This window comes from Fistularia commersonii, chromosome 6, assembly GCF_037954325.1.
Source record: "Fistularia commersonii isolate RoL2024-O1a breed Wild chromosome 6, RoL_Fcom_v1.0, whole genome shotgun sequence".
Taxonomy (NCBI): domain Eukaryota; kingdom Metazoa; phylum Chordata; class Actinopteri; order Syngnathiformes; family Fistulariidae; genus Fistularia; species Fistularia commersonii.
This window is the reverse complement of record NC_141289.1, coordinates 5,284,646-5,297,637: the sequence shown is the minus strand read 5'-3', so window position 1 is coordinate 5,297,637 and position 12,992 is coordinate 5,284,646.

The following is a 12,992-nucleotide window of genomic DNA, read 5'->3' as shown; positions in this document are numbered from 1 at the left end:
TCAAAGAAGTGCTAATCTCACCGAGTTAAAGCGTTTTTGATACAGAGTGGAAATAACTAATGAAGTTCATCAAGCTGGTTTCTGCTGTTGAAATATGTTTTTTAGGACTTGATTCTGCGCAATATATGTCAAATTCAGTGTAATCCAGCCACAGGTTCAAAAGATATTGCCATTCATTCAAAAAAGTGCTTATCTGTCCGAGTGGAAGCGTTTTTGATTCGGAGTGGAAATAACTAATGAATTTCATGCAACTGGTTTCGGCTGTTGAAATATGTTGTTTAGGACAAGATTCTGCACAATATATGTCAAATTCAGTGTAATCCAGCCACAGGTTCAAAAGATATAGCCATTCGTTCAAAAGTGCTTATCTCTCCGAGTTGAAGCATTTTTGATTCGGAGTGGAAATACCTATTGAATTTCATCAAGGTGGTTTCTGTTGTTGACATATCTTGTTCAGGACATGATTCCGCACAATATATGTCAAATTCAGTGTAATCCAGCCACAAGTTCAAAAGATATAGCCATTCGTTCAAAGAAGTGCTAATCTCACCGAGTTAAAGCATTTTTGATTCGGAGTGGAAATAACTAATGAATTTCATGAAACTGGTTTTGGCTGTTGAAATATGTTGTTTAGGACAAGATTCAGCACAATATATGTCAAATTCAGTGTAATCCAGCCACAGGTTCAAAAGATATAGCCATTCATTCAAAAAAGTGCTTATCTCACCGAGTTGAAGCGTTTTTGATTCGGAGTGGAAATAACTATTGAATTTAATCAAGCTGGTTTCTGTTGTTGACATATCTTGTTTAGGACATGATTCTGTACAATATGATTCAAATTCAGTGTAATCCAGCTACAAGTTCAAAAGATATAGTAATTCGTTCAAAAAGTGCTTATGTCACTGGGTTGAAGCATAATTGATTCGGAGTGGAAATAAATAATGAATTTCATCAAGCTGGTTTCTGCTGTTGAAATAAGTTGTTTAGGACATGATTCTGCACAATATATGTCAAATTCAGTGTAATCCAGCCAGAAGTTCAAAAGATATAGCCATTCGTTCAAAGAAGTGCTAATCTCACCGAGTTAAAGCATTTTTGATACAGAGTGGAAATAACTAATGAAATTCATCAAGCTGGTTTCTGCTGTTGAAATATGTTTTTTAGGACTTGATTCTGCACAATATATGTCAAATTCAGTGTAATCCAGCCACAGGTTCAAAAGATATTGCCATTCGTTCAAAAAAGTGCTTATCTGTCCGATTTGAAGCGTTTTTGATTCGGAGTGGAAATAACTAATGAATTTCATGAAACTGGTTTCGGCTGTTGAAATATGTTGTTTAGGACAAGATTTTGCACAATATATGTCAAATTCAGTGTACTCCAGCCACAGGTTCAAAAGATATAGCCATTCGTTCAAAAAAGTGCTTATCTGTCCGAGTTTAAGCATTTTTGATTCGGAGTGGAAATACCTATTGAATTTCATCAAGCTGGTTTCTGTTGTTGACATATCTTGTTCAGGACATGATTCCGCACAATATATGTCAAATTCAGTGTAATCCAGCCACAAGTTCAAAAGATATAGCCATTCGTTCAATAAGTGCTCATGTCACTGGGTTGAAGCATAATTGATTCGGAGAGGAAATAAGTAATGAATTTCATCAAGCTGGTTTCTGCTGTTGAAATAAGTTGTTTAGGACATGATTCTGCACAATATATTTCAAATTCAGTGTAATCCAGCCACAAGTTCAAAAGATATAGCCATTCGTTCAAAGAACTGCTAATCTCACCGAGTTAAAGCGTTTTTGATAAAGAGTGGAAATAACTAATGAATTTCATCAAGCTGGTTTCTGCTGTTGAAATATGATGTTTAGGACTTGATTCTGTACAATATATGTCAAATTCAGTGTAATCCAGCCACAGGTTCAAAAGATATAGCCATTCTTTCAAAAAAGTGCTTATATGTCCGAGTTTAAGCGTTTTTGATTCGGAGTGGAAATAACTATTGAATTTAATCAAGCTGGTTTCTGTTGTTGACATATCTTGTTTCGGACATAATTCTGCACAATATGATTCAAATTCAGTGTAGTCCAGCTACACGTTCAAAAGATATAGCAATTCGTTCAAAAAGTGCTTATGTCACTGGGTTGAAGCATAATTGATTCGGAGAGGAAATAACTAATGGATTTCATCAAGCTGGTTTCTGCTGTTGAAATAAGTTGTTTAGGACATGATTCTGCACAATATATTTCAAATTCAGTGTAATCCAGCCAGAAGTTCAAAAGATATAGCCATTCGTTCAAAGAAGTGCTAATCTTACCGAGTTAAAGCATTTTTGATACAGAGTGGAAATAACTAATGATTTCATCAAGGTGGTTTCTGCTGTTGAAATATGTTTTTTAGGACTTGATTCTGCACAATATATGGTAAATTCAGTGTAATCCAGCCACAGGTTCAAAAGATATTGCCATTCGTTCAAAAAAGTGCTTATCTGTCCGAGTTGAAGCGTTTTTGATTCGGAGTGGAAATAACTAATGAATTTCATGAAACTGGTTTCGGCTGTTGAAATATGTTGTTTAGGACAAGATTTTGCACAATATATTTCAAATTCAGTGTAATCCAGCCACAGGTTCAAAAGATATAGCCATTCGTTCAAAAAAGTGCTTATCTGTCCGAGTTGAAGCGTTTTTGATTCGGAGTGGAAATAACTATTGAATTTAATCAAGCTGGTTTCTGTTGTTGACATATCTTGTTTAGGACATAATTCTGCACAATATGATTCAAATTCAGTGTAATCCAGCTACACGTTCAAAAGATATAGCAATTCGTTCAAAAAGTGCTTATGTCACGTGGTTGAAGCATAATTGATTCGGAGTGGAAATAACTAATGAATTTCATCCAGCTGGTTTCTGCTGTTGAAATAAGTTGTTTAGGACATGATTCTGCACAATATATGTCAAATTCAGTGTAATCCAGCCAGAAGTTCAAAAGATATAGCCATTCGTTCAAAGAAGTGCTAATCTCACCGAGTTAAAGCGTTTTTGATACAGAGTGGAAATAACTAATGAATTTCATCAAGCTGGTTTCTGCTGTTGAAATATGTTTTTTAGGACTTGATTCTGCACAATATATGTCAAATTCAGTGTAATCCAGCCACAGGTTCAAAAGATATTGCCATTCGTTCAAAAAAGTGCTTATCTCTCCGAGTTGAAGCGTTTTTGATTCGGAGTGGAAATAACTAATGAATTTCATGAAACTGGTTTCGGCTGTTGAAATATGTTGTTTAGGACAAGATTTTGCACAATATATGTCAAATTCAGTGCAATCCAGCCACAGGTTCAAAAGATATAGCCATTCGTTCAAAAAAGTGCTTATCTCTCCGAGTTGAAGCGTTTTTGATTCGGAGTGGAAATAACTAATGAATTTCATCAAGCTGGTTTCTGTTGTTGACATATCTTGTTCAGGACATGATTCTGCACAATATATGTCAAATTCAGTGTAATCCAGCCACAAGTTCAAAAGATATAGCCATTCGTTCAATAAGTGCTTATGTCACTCGGTTGAAGCATAATTGATTCGGAGTGAAAGTAACTAATGAATTTCATCAAGCTGATTTCTGCTGTTGAAATAAGTTGTTTAGGACATGATTCTGCACAATATATGTCAAATTCAGTGTAATCCAGCCACAGGTTCAAAAGATATAGCCATTCATTCAAAAAAGTGCTTATCTCACCGAGTTGAGGCGTTCTTGATACAGATTGGAAATAACTCATGAATTTCATGAAGCTGATTTCTGCTGTTGAAATATCTTGTTCAGGACATGATTCCGCACAATATATGTCAAATTCAGTGTAATCCAGCCACAAGTTCAATAGATATAGCCATTCGTTCAAAGAAGTGCTAATTTCACCGAGTTAAAGCGTTTTTGATAAAGAGTGGAAATAACTAATGAATTTCATCAAGCTGGTTTCTGCTGTTGAAATATGTTGTTTAGGACTTGATTCTGCACAATATATGTCAAATTCAGTGTAATCCAGCCACAGGTTCAAAAGATATAGCCATTCGTTCAAAAAAGTGCTTATCTCACCGAGTTGAAGCGTTTTTGATACAGATTGGAAATAACTCATGAATTTCCTGAAGCTGATTTCTGCTGTTGAAATATGTTGTTTAGGACATGATTCTGCACAATATATGTCAAATTCAGTCTAATCCAGCCACAGGTTCAAAAGACATAGCCATTCGTTCAAAAAAGTGCTTATCTGTCCGAGTTGAAGCGTTTTTGATTCGGAGTGGAAATAACTAATGAATTTCATGAAACTGGTTTCGGCTGTTGAAATATGTTGTTTAGGACAAGATTCTGCACAATATATGTCAAATTCAGTGTAATCCAGCCACAGGTTCAAAAGATATAGCCATTCGTTCAAAAGTGCTTATCTCTCCGAGTTGAAGCATTTTTGATTCGGAGTGGAAATACCTATTGAATTTCATCAAGCTGGTTTCTGTTGTTGACATATCTTGTTCAGGACATGATTCCGCACAATATATGTCAAATTCAGTGTAATCCAGCCACAAGTTCAATAGATATAGCCATTCGTTCAAAGAAGTGCTAATCTCACCGAGTTAAAGCGTTTTTGATAAAGAGTGGAAATAACTAATGAATTTCATCAAGCTGGTTTCTGCTGTTGAAATATGTTGTTTAGGACTTGATTCTGCACAATATATGTCAAATTCAGTGTAATCCAGCCACAGGTTCAAAAGATATAGCCATTTGTTCAAAAAAGTGCTTATCTCACCGAGTTGAAGCGTTTTTGATACAGATTGGAAATAACTCATGAATTTCCTGAAGCTGATTTCTGCTGTTGAAATATGTTGTTTAGGACATGATTCTGCACAATATATGTCAAATTCAGTCTAATCCAGCCACAGGTTCAAAAGACATAGCCATTCGTTCAAAAAAGTGCTTATCTGTCCGAGTTGAAGCGTTTTTGATTCGGAGTGGAAATAACTATTGAATTTAATCAACCTGGTTTCTGTTGTTGACATATCTTGTTTAGGACATGATTCTGCACAATATGATTCAAATTCAGTGTAATCCAGCTACAAGTTCAAAAGATATAGTAATTCGTTCAAAAAGTGCTTATGTCACTGGGTTGAAGCATAATTGATTCGGAGTGGAAATAAATAATGAATTTCATCAAGCTGGTTTCTGCTGTTGAAATAAGTTGTTTAGGACATGATTCTGCACAATATATGTCAAATTCAGTGTAATCCAGCCACAGGTTCAAAAGACATAGCCATTCGTTCAAAAAAGTGCTTATCTGTCCGAGTTGAAGCGTTTTTGATTCGGAGTGGAAATAACTATTGAATTTAATCAACCTGGTTTCTGTTGTTGACATATCTTGTTTAGGACATGATTCTGCACAATATGATTCAAATTCAGTGTAATCCAGCTACAAGTTCAAAAGATATAGTAATTCGTTCAAAAAGTGCTTATGTCACTGGGTTGAAGCATAATTGATTCGGAGTGGAAATAAATAATGAATTTCATCAAGCTGGTTTCTGCTGTTGAAATAAGTTGTTTAGGACATGATTCTGCACAATATATTTCAAATTCAGTGTAATCCAGCCAGAAGTTCAAAAGATATTGCCATTCGTTCAAAGAAGTGCTAATCTCACCGTGTGAAAGCGTTTTTGATACAGAGTGGAAATAACTAATGAATTTCATCAAGCTGGTTTCTGTTGTTGAAATAAGTTGTTTAGGACATGATTTTGCACAATATATTTCAAATTCAGTGTAATCCAGCCACAAGTTCAAAAGATATAGCCATTCGTTCAAAGAAGTGCTAATCTCACCGAGTTAAAGCGTTTTTGATAAAGATTGGAAATAACTTATGAATTTCATCAACCTGGTTTCTGATGTTGAAATATGTTGTTTAGGACTTGATTCTGCACAATATATGTCAAATTCAATGTAATCCAGCCACAGGTTCAAAAGATATAGCCATTCTTTAAAAAAAGTGCTTATCTGTCCGAGTTGAAGCGTTTTTGATTCGGAGTGGAAATAACTATTGAATTTCATCAAGTTGGTTTCTGTTGTTGACATATCTTGTTCAGGACATGATTCTGCACAATATATGTCAAATTCATTGTAATCCAGCCACAAGTTCAAAAGATATAGCCATTCATTCAAAAAAGTGCTTATCTCACCGAGTTGAAGCGTTTTTGATACAGATTGGAAATAACTCATGAATTTCATGAAGCTGATTTCTGCTGTTGAAATATGTTGTTTAGGAAATGATTCTGCACATTATATGTCAAATTCAGTGTAATCCAGCCACAAGTTCAAAAGATATAGCCATTCGTTCAAAGAACTGCTAATCTAACCGAGTTAAAGCGTTTTTAATACAGAGTGGAAATAACTAATGAATTTCATCAAGCTGGTTTCTGCTGTTGAAATATGTTGTTTAGGACAAGATTCTGCACAATATATGTCAAATTCAGTGTAATCCAGCCACAGGTTCAAAAGATATAGCCATTTGTTCAAAAGTGCTTATCTCTCCGAGTTGAAGCATTTTGGATTCGGAGTTGAAATACCTATTGAATTTCATCAAGCTGGTTTCTGTTGTTGACATATCTTGTTCAGGAAATGATTCCGCACAATATATGTCAAATTCAGTGTAATCCAGCCACAAGTTCAAAAGATATAGCCATTCGTTCAATAAGTGCTTATGTCACTGGGTTGAAGCATAATTGATTCGGAGTGGAAATAACGAATGAATTTCATCAAGCTGGTTTCTGCTGTTGAAATAAGTTGTTTAGGACATGATTCTGCACAATATATTTCAAATTCAGTGTAATCCAGCCACAAGTTCAAAAGATATAGCCATTCGTTCAAAGAAGTGCTAATCTCACCGAGTTAAAGCATTTTTGATTCGGAGTGGAAATAACTAATGAATTTCATGAAACTGGTTTTGGCTGTTGAAATATGTTGTTTAGGACAAGATTCAGCACAATATATGTCAAATTCAGTGTAATCCAGCCACAGGTTCAAAAGATATAGCCATTCATTCAAAAAAGTGCTTATCTCACCGAGTTGAAGCGTTTTTGATTCGGAGTGGAAATAACTATTGAATTTAATCAAGCTGGTTTCTGTTGTTGACATATCTTGTTTAGGACATGATTCTGTACAATATGATTCAAATTCAGTGTAATCCAGCTACAAGTTCAAAAGATATAGTAATTCGTTCAAAAAGTGCTTATGTCACTGGGTTGAAGCATAATTGATTCGGAGTGGAAATAAATAATGAATTTCATCAAGCTGGTTTCTGCTGTTGAAATAAGTTGTTTAGGACATGATTCTGCACAATATATGTCAAATTCAGTGTAATCCAGCCAGAAGTTCAAAAGATATAGCCATTCGTTCAAAGAAGTGCTAATATCACCGAGTTGAGGCGTTTTTGATACAGATTGGAAATAACTCATTAATTTCAAGAAGCTGATTTCTGCTGTTGAAATATGTTGTTTAGGACATGATTCTGCACAATATATGTCAAATTCAGTGTAATCCAGCCAGAAGTTCAAAAGATATAGCCATTCGTTCAAAGAACTGCTAATCTCACCGAGTTAAAGCGTTTTTGATACAGAGTGGAAATAACTAATGAATTTCATCAAGCTGGTTTCTGCTGTTGAAATATGTTGTTTAGGACTTGATTCTGCACAATATATGTCAAATTCAGTGTAATCCAGCCACAGGTTCAAAAGATATTACCATTCGTTCAAAAAAGTGCTTATCTGTCCGAGTTGAAGCGTTTTTGATTCGGAGTGGAAATAACTAATGATGTTCATGAAACTGGTTTCGGCTGTTGAAATATGTTGTTTAGGACAAGATTCTGCACAATATATGTCAAATTCAGTGTAATCCAGCTACAGGTTCAAAAGATATTGCCATTCGTTCAAAAAAGTGCTTATCTGTCCGAGTTGAAGCGTTTTTGATTCGGAGTGGAAATAACTAATGAATTTCATGAAACTGGTGTCGGCTGTTGAAATATGTTGTTTAGGACAAGATTCTGCACAATATATGTCAAATTCAGTGTAATCCAGCCACAGGTTTAAAATATATAGCCATTCGTTCAAAAGTGCTTATCTCTCCGAGTTGAAGCATTTTTGATTCGGATTGGAAATACCTATTGAATTTCATCAAGCTGGTTTCTGTTGTTGACATATCTTGTTCAGGACATGATTCCGCACAATATATGTCAAATTCAGTGTAATCCAGCCACAAGTTCAATAGATATAGCCATTCGTTCAAAGAAGTGCTAATCTCACCGAGTTAAAGCGTTTTTGATAAAGAGTGGAAATAACTAATGAATTTCATCAAGCTGGTTTCTGCTGTTGAAATATGTTGTTTAGGACTTGATTCTGCACAATATATGTCAAATTCAGTGTAATCCAGCCACAGGTTCAAAAGATATTGCCATTCGTTCAAAAAAGTGCTTATCTGTCCGATTTGAAGCGTTTTTGATTCGGAGTGGAAATAACTAATGAATTTCATGAAACTGGTTTCGGCTGTTGAAATATGTTGTTTAGGACAAGATTTTGCACAATATATGTCAAATTCAGTGTACTCCAGCCACAGGTTCAAAAGATATAGCCATTCGTTCAAAAAAGTGCTTATCTGTCCGAGTTTAAGCATTTTTGATTCGGAGTGGAAATACCTATTGAATTTCATCAAGCTGGTTTCTGTTGTTGACATATCTTGTTCAGGACATGATTCCGCACAATATATGTCAAATTCAGTGTAATCCAGCCACAAGTTCAAAAGATATAGCCATTCGTTCAATAAGTGCTCATGTCACTGGGTTGAAGCATAATTGATTCGGAGAGGAAATAAGTAATGAATTTCATCAAGCTGGTTTCTGCTGTTGAAATAAGTTGTTTAGGACATGATTCTGCACAATATATTTCAAATTCAGTGTAATCCAGCCACAAGTTCAAAAGATATAGCCATTCGTTCAAAGAACTGCTAATCTCACCGAGTTAAAGCGTTTTTGATAAAGAGTGGAAATAACTAATGAATTTCATCAAGCTGGTTTCTGCTGTTGAAATATGTTGTTTAGGACTTGATTCTGTACAATATATGTCAAATTCAGTGTAATCCAGCCACAGGTTCAAAAGATATAGCCATTCTTTCAAAAAAGTGCTTATATGTCCGAGTTTAAGCGTTTTTGATTCGGAGTGGAAATAACTATTGAATTTAATCAAGCTGGTTTCTGTTGTTGACATATCTTGTTTCGGACATAATTCTGCACAATATGATTCAAATTCAGTGTAGTCCAGCTACACGTTCAAAAGATATAGCAATTCGTTCAAAAAGTGCTTATGTCACTGGGTTGAAGCATAATTGATTCGGAGAGGAAATAACTAATGGATTTCATCAAGCTGGTTTCTGCTGTTGAAATAAGTTGTTTAGGACATGATTCTGCACAATATATTTCAAATTCAGTGTAATCCAGCCAGAAGTTCAAAAGATATAGCCATTCGTTCAAAGAAGTGCTAATCTTACCGAGTTAAAGCATTTTTGATACAGAGTGGAAATAACTAATGATTTCATCAAGGTGGTTTCTGCTGTTGAAATATGTTTTTTAGGACTTGATTCTGCACAATATATGGTAAATTCAGTGTAATCCAGCCACAGGTTCAAAAGATATTGCCATTCGTTCAAAAAAGTGCTTATCTGTCCGAGTTGAAGCGTTTTTGATTCGGAGTGGAAATAACTAATGAATTTCATGAAACTGGTTTCGGCTGTTGAAATATGTTGTTTAGGACAAGATTTTGCACAATATATTTCAAATTCAGTGTAATCCAGCCACAGGTTCAAAAGATATAGCCATTCGTTCAAAAAAGTGCTTATCTGTCCGAGTTGAAGCGTTTTTGATTCGGAGTGGAAATAACTATTGAATTTAATCAAGCTGGTTTCTGTTGTTGACATATCTTGTTTAGGACATAATTCTGCACAATATGATTCAAATTCAGTGTAATCCAGCTACACGTTCAAAAGATATAGCAATTCGTTCAAAAAGTGCTTATGTCACGTGGTTGAAGCATAATTGATTCGGAGTGGAAATAACTAATGAATTTCATCCAGCTGGTTTCTGCTGTTGAAATAAGTTGTTTAGGACATGATTCTGCACAATATATGTCAAATTCAGTGTAATCCAGCCAGAAGTTCAAAAGATATAGCCATTCGTTCAAAGAAGTGCTAATCTCACCGAGTTAAAGCGTTTTTGATACAGAGTGGAAATAACTAATGAATTTCATCAAGCTGGTTTCTGCTGTTGAAATATGTTTTTTAGGACTTGATTCTGCACAATATATGTCAAATTCAGTGTAATCCAGCCACAGGTTCAAAAGATATTGCCATTCGTTCAAAAAAGTGCTTATCTCTCCGAGTTGAAGCGTTTTTGATTCGGAGTGGAAATAACTAATGAATTTCATGAAACTGGTTTCGGCTGTTGAAATATGTTGTTTAGGACAAGATTTTGCACAATATATGTCAAATTCAGTGCAATCCAGCCACAGGTTCAAAAGATATAGCCATTCGTTCAAAAAAGTGCTTATCTCTCCGAGTTGAAGCGTTTTTGATTCGGAGTGGAAATAACTAATGAATTTCATCAAGCTGGTTTCTGTTGTTGACATATCTTGTTCAGGACATGATTCTGCACAATATATGTCAAATTCAGTGTAATCCAGCCACAAGTTCAAAAGATATAGCCATTCGTTCAATAAGTGCTTATGTCACTCGGTTGAAGCATAATTGATTCGGAGTGAAAGTAACTAATGAATTTCATCAAGCTGATTTCTGCTGTTGAAATAAGTTGTTTAGGACATGATTCTGCACAATATATGTCAAATTCAGTGTAATCCAGCCACAGGTTCAAAAGATATAGCCATTCATTCAAAAAAGTGCTTATCTCACCGAGTTGAGGCGTTCTTGATACAGATTGGAAATAACTCATGAATTTCATGAAGCTGATTTCTGCTGTTGAAATATCTTGTTCAGGACATGATTCCGCACAATATATGTCAAATTCAGTGTAATCCAGCCACAAGTTCAATAGATATAGCCATTCGTTCAAAGAAGTGCTAATTTCACCGAGTTAAAGCGTTTTTGATAAAGAGTGGAAATAACTAATGAATTTCATCAAGCTGGTTTCTGCTGTTGAAATATGTTGTTTAGGACTTGATTCTGCACAATATATGTCAAATTCAGTGTAATCCAGCCACAGGTTCAAAAGATATAGCCATTCGTTCAAAAAAGTGCTTATCTCACCGAGTTGAAGCGTTTTTGATACAGATTGGAAATAACTCATGAATTTCCTGAAGCTGATTTCTGCTGTTGAAATATGTTGTTTAGGACATGATTCTGCACAATATATGTCAAATTCAGTCTAATCCAGCCACAGGTTCAAAAGACATAGCCATTCGTTCAAAAAAGTGCTTATCTGTCCGAGTTGAAGCGTTTTTGATTCGGAGTGGAAATAACTAATGAATTTCATGAAACTGGTTTCGGCTGTTGAAATATGTTGTTTAGGACAAGATTCTGCACAATATATGTCAAATTCAGTGTAATCCAGCCACAGGTTCAAAAGATATAGCCATTCGTTCAAAAGTGCTTATCTCTCCGAGTTGAAGCATTTTTGATTCGGAGTGGAAATACCTATTGAATTTCATCAAGCTGGTTTCTGTTGTTGACATATCTTGTTCAGGACATGATTCCGCACAATATATGTCAAATTCAGTGTAATCCAGCCACAAGTTCAATAGATATAGCCATTCGTTCAAAGAAGTGCTAATCTCACCGAGTTAAAGCGTTTTTGATAAAGAGTGGAAATAACTAATGAATTTCATCAAGCTGGTTTCTGCTGTTGAAATATGTTGTTTAGGACTTGATTCTGCACAATATATGTCAAATTCAGTGTAATCCAGCCACAGGTTCAAAAGATATAGCCATTTGTTCAAAAAAGTGCTTATCTCACCGAGTTGAAGCGTTTTTGATACAGATTGGAAATAACTCATGAATTTCCTGAAGCTGATTTCTGCTGTTGAAATATGTTGTTTAGGACATGATTCTGCACAATATATGTCAAATTCAGTCTAATCCAGCCACAGGTTCAAAAGACATAGCCATTCGTTCAAAAAAGTGCTTATCTGTCCGAGTTGAAGCGTTTTTGATTCGGAGTGGAAATAACTATTGAATTTAATCAACCTGGTTTCTGTTGTTGACATATCTTGTTTAGGACATGATTCTGCACAATATGATTCAAATTCAGTGTAATCCAGCTACAAGTTCAAAAGATATAGTAATTCGTTCAAAAAGTGCTTATGTCACTGGGTTGAAGCATAATTGATTCGGAGTGGAAATAAATAATGAATTTCATCAAGCTGGTTTCTGCTGTTGAAATAAGTTGTTTAGGACATGATTCTGCACAATATATGTCAAATTCAGTGTAATCCAGCCACAGGTTCAAAAGACATAGCCATTCGTTCAAAAAAGTGCTTATCTGTCCGAGTTGAAGCGTTTTTGATTCGGAGTGGAAATAACTATTGAATTTAATCAACCTGGTTTCTGTTGTTGACATATCTTGTTTAGGACATGATTCTGCACAATATGATTCAAATTCAGTGTAATCCAGCTACAAGTTCAAAAGATATAGTAATTCGTTCAAAAAGTGCTTATGTCACTGGGTTGAAGCATAATTGATTCGGAGTGGAAATAAATAATGAATTTCATCAAGCTGGTTTCTGCTGTTGAAATAAGTTGTTTAGGACATGATTCTGCACAATATATTTCAAATTCAGTGTAATCCAGCCAGAAGTTCAAAAGATATTGCCATTCGTTCAAAGAAGTGCTAATCTCACCGTGTTAAAGCGTTTTTGATACAGAGTGGAAATAACTAATGAATTTCATCAAGCTGGTTTCTGTTGTTGAAATAAGT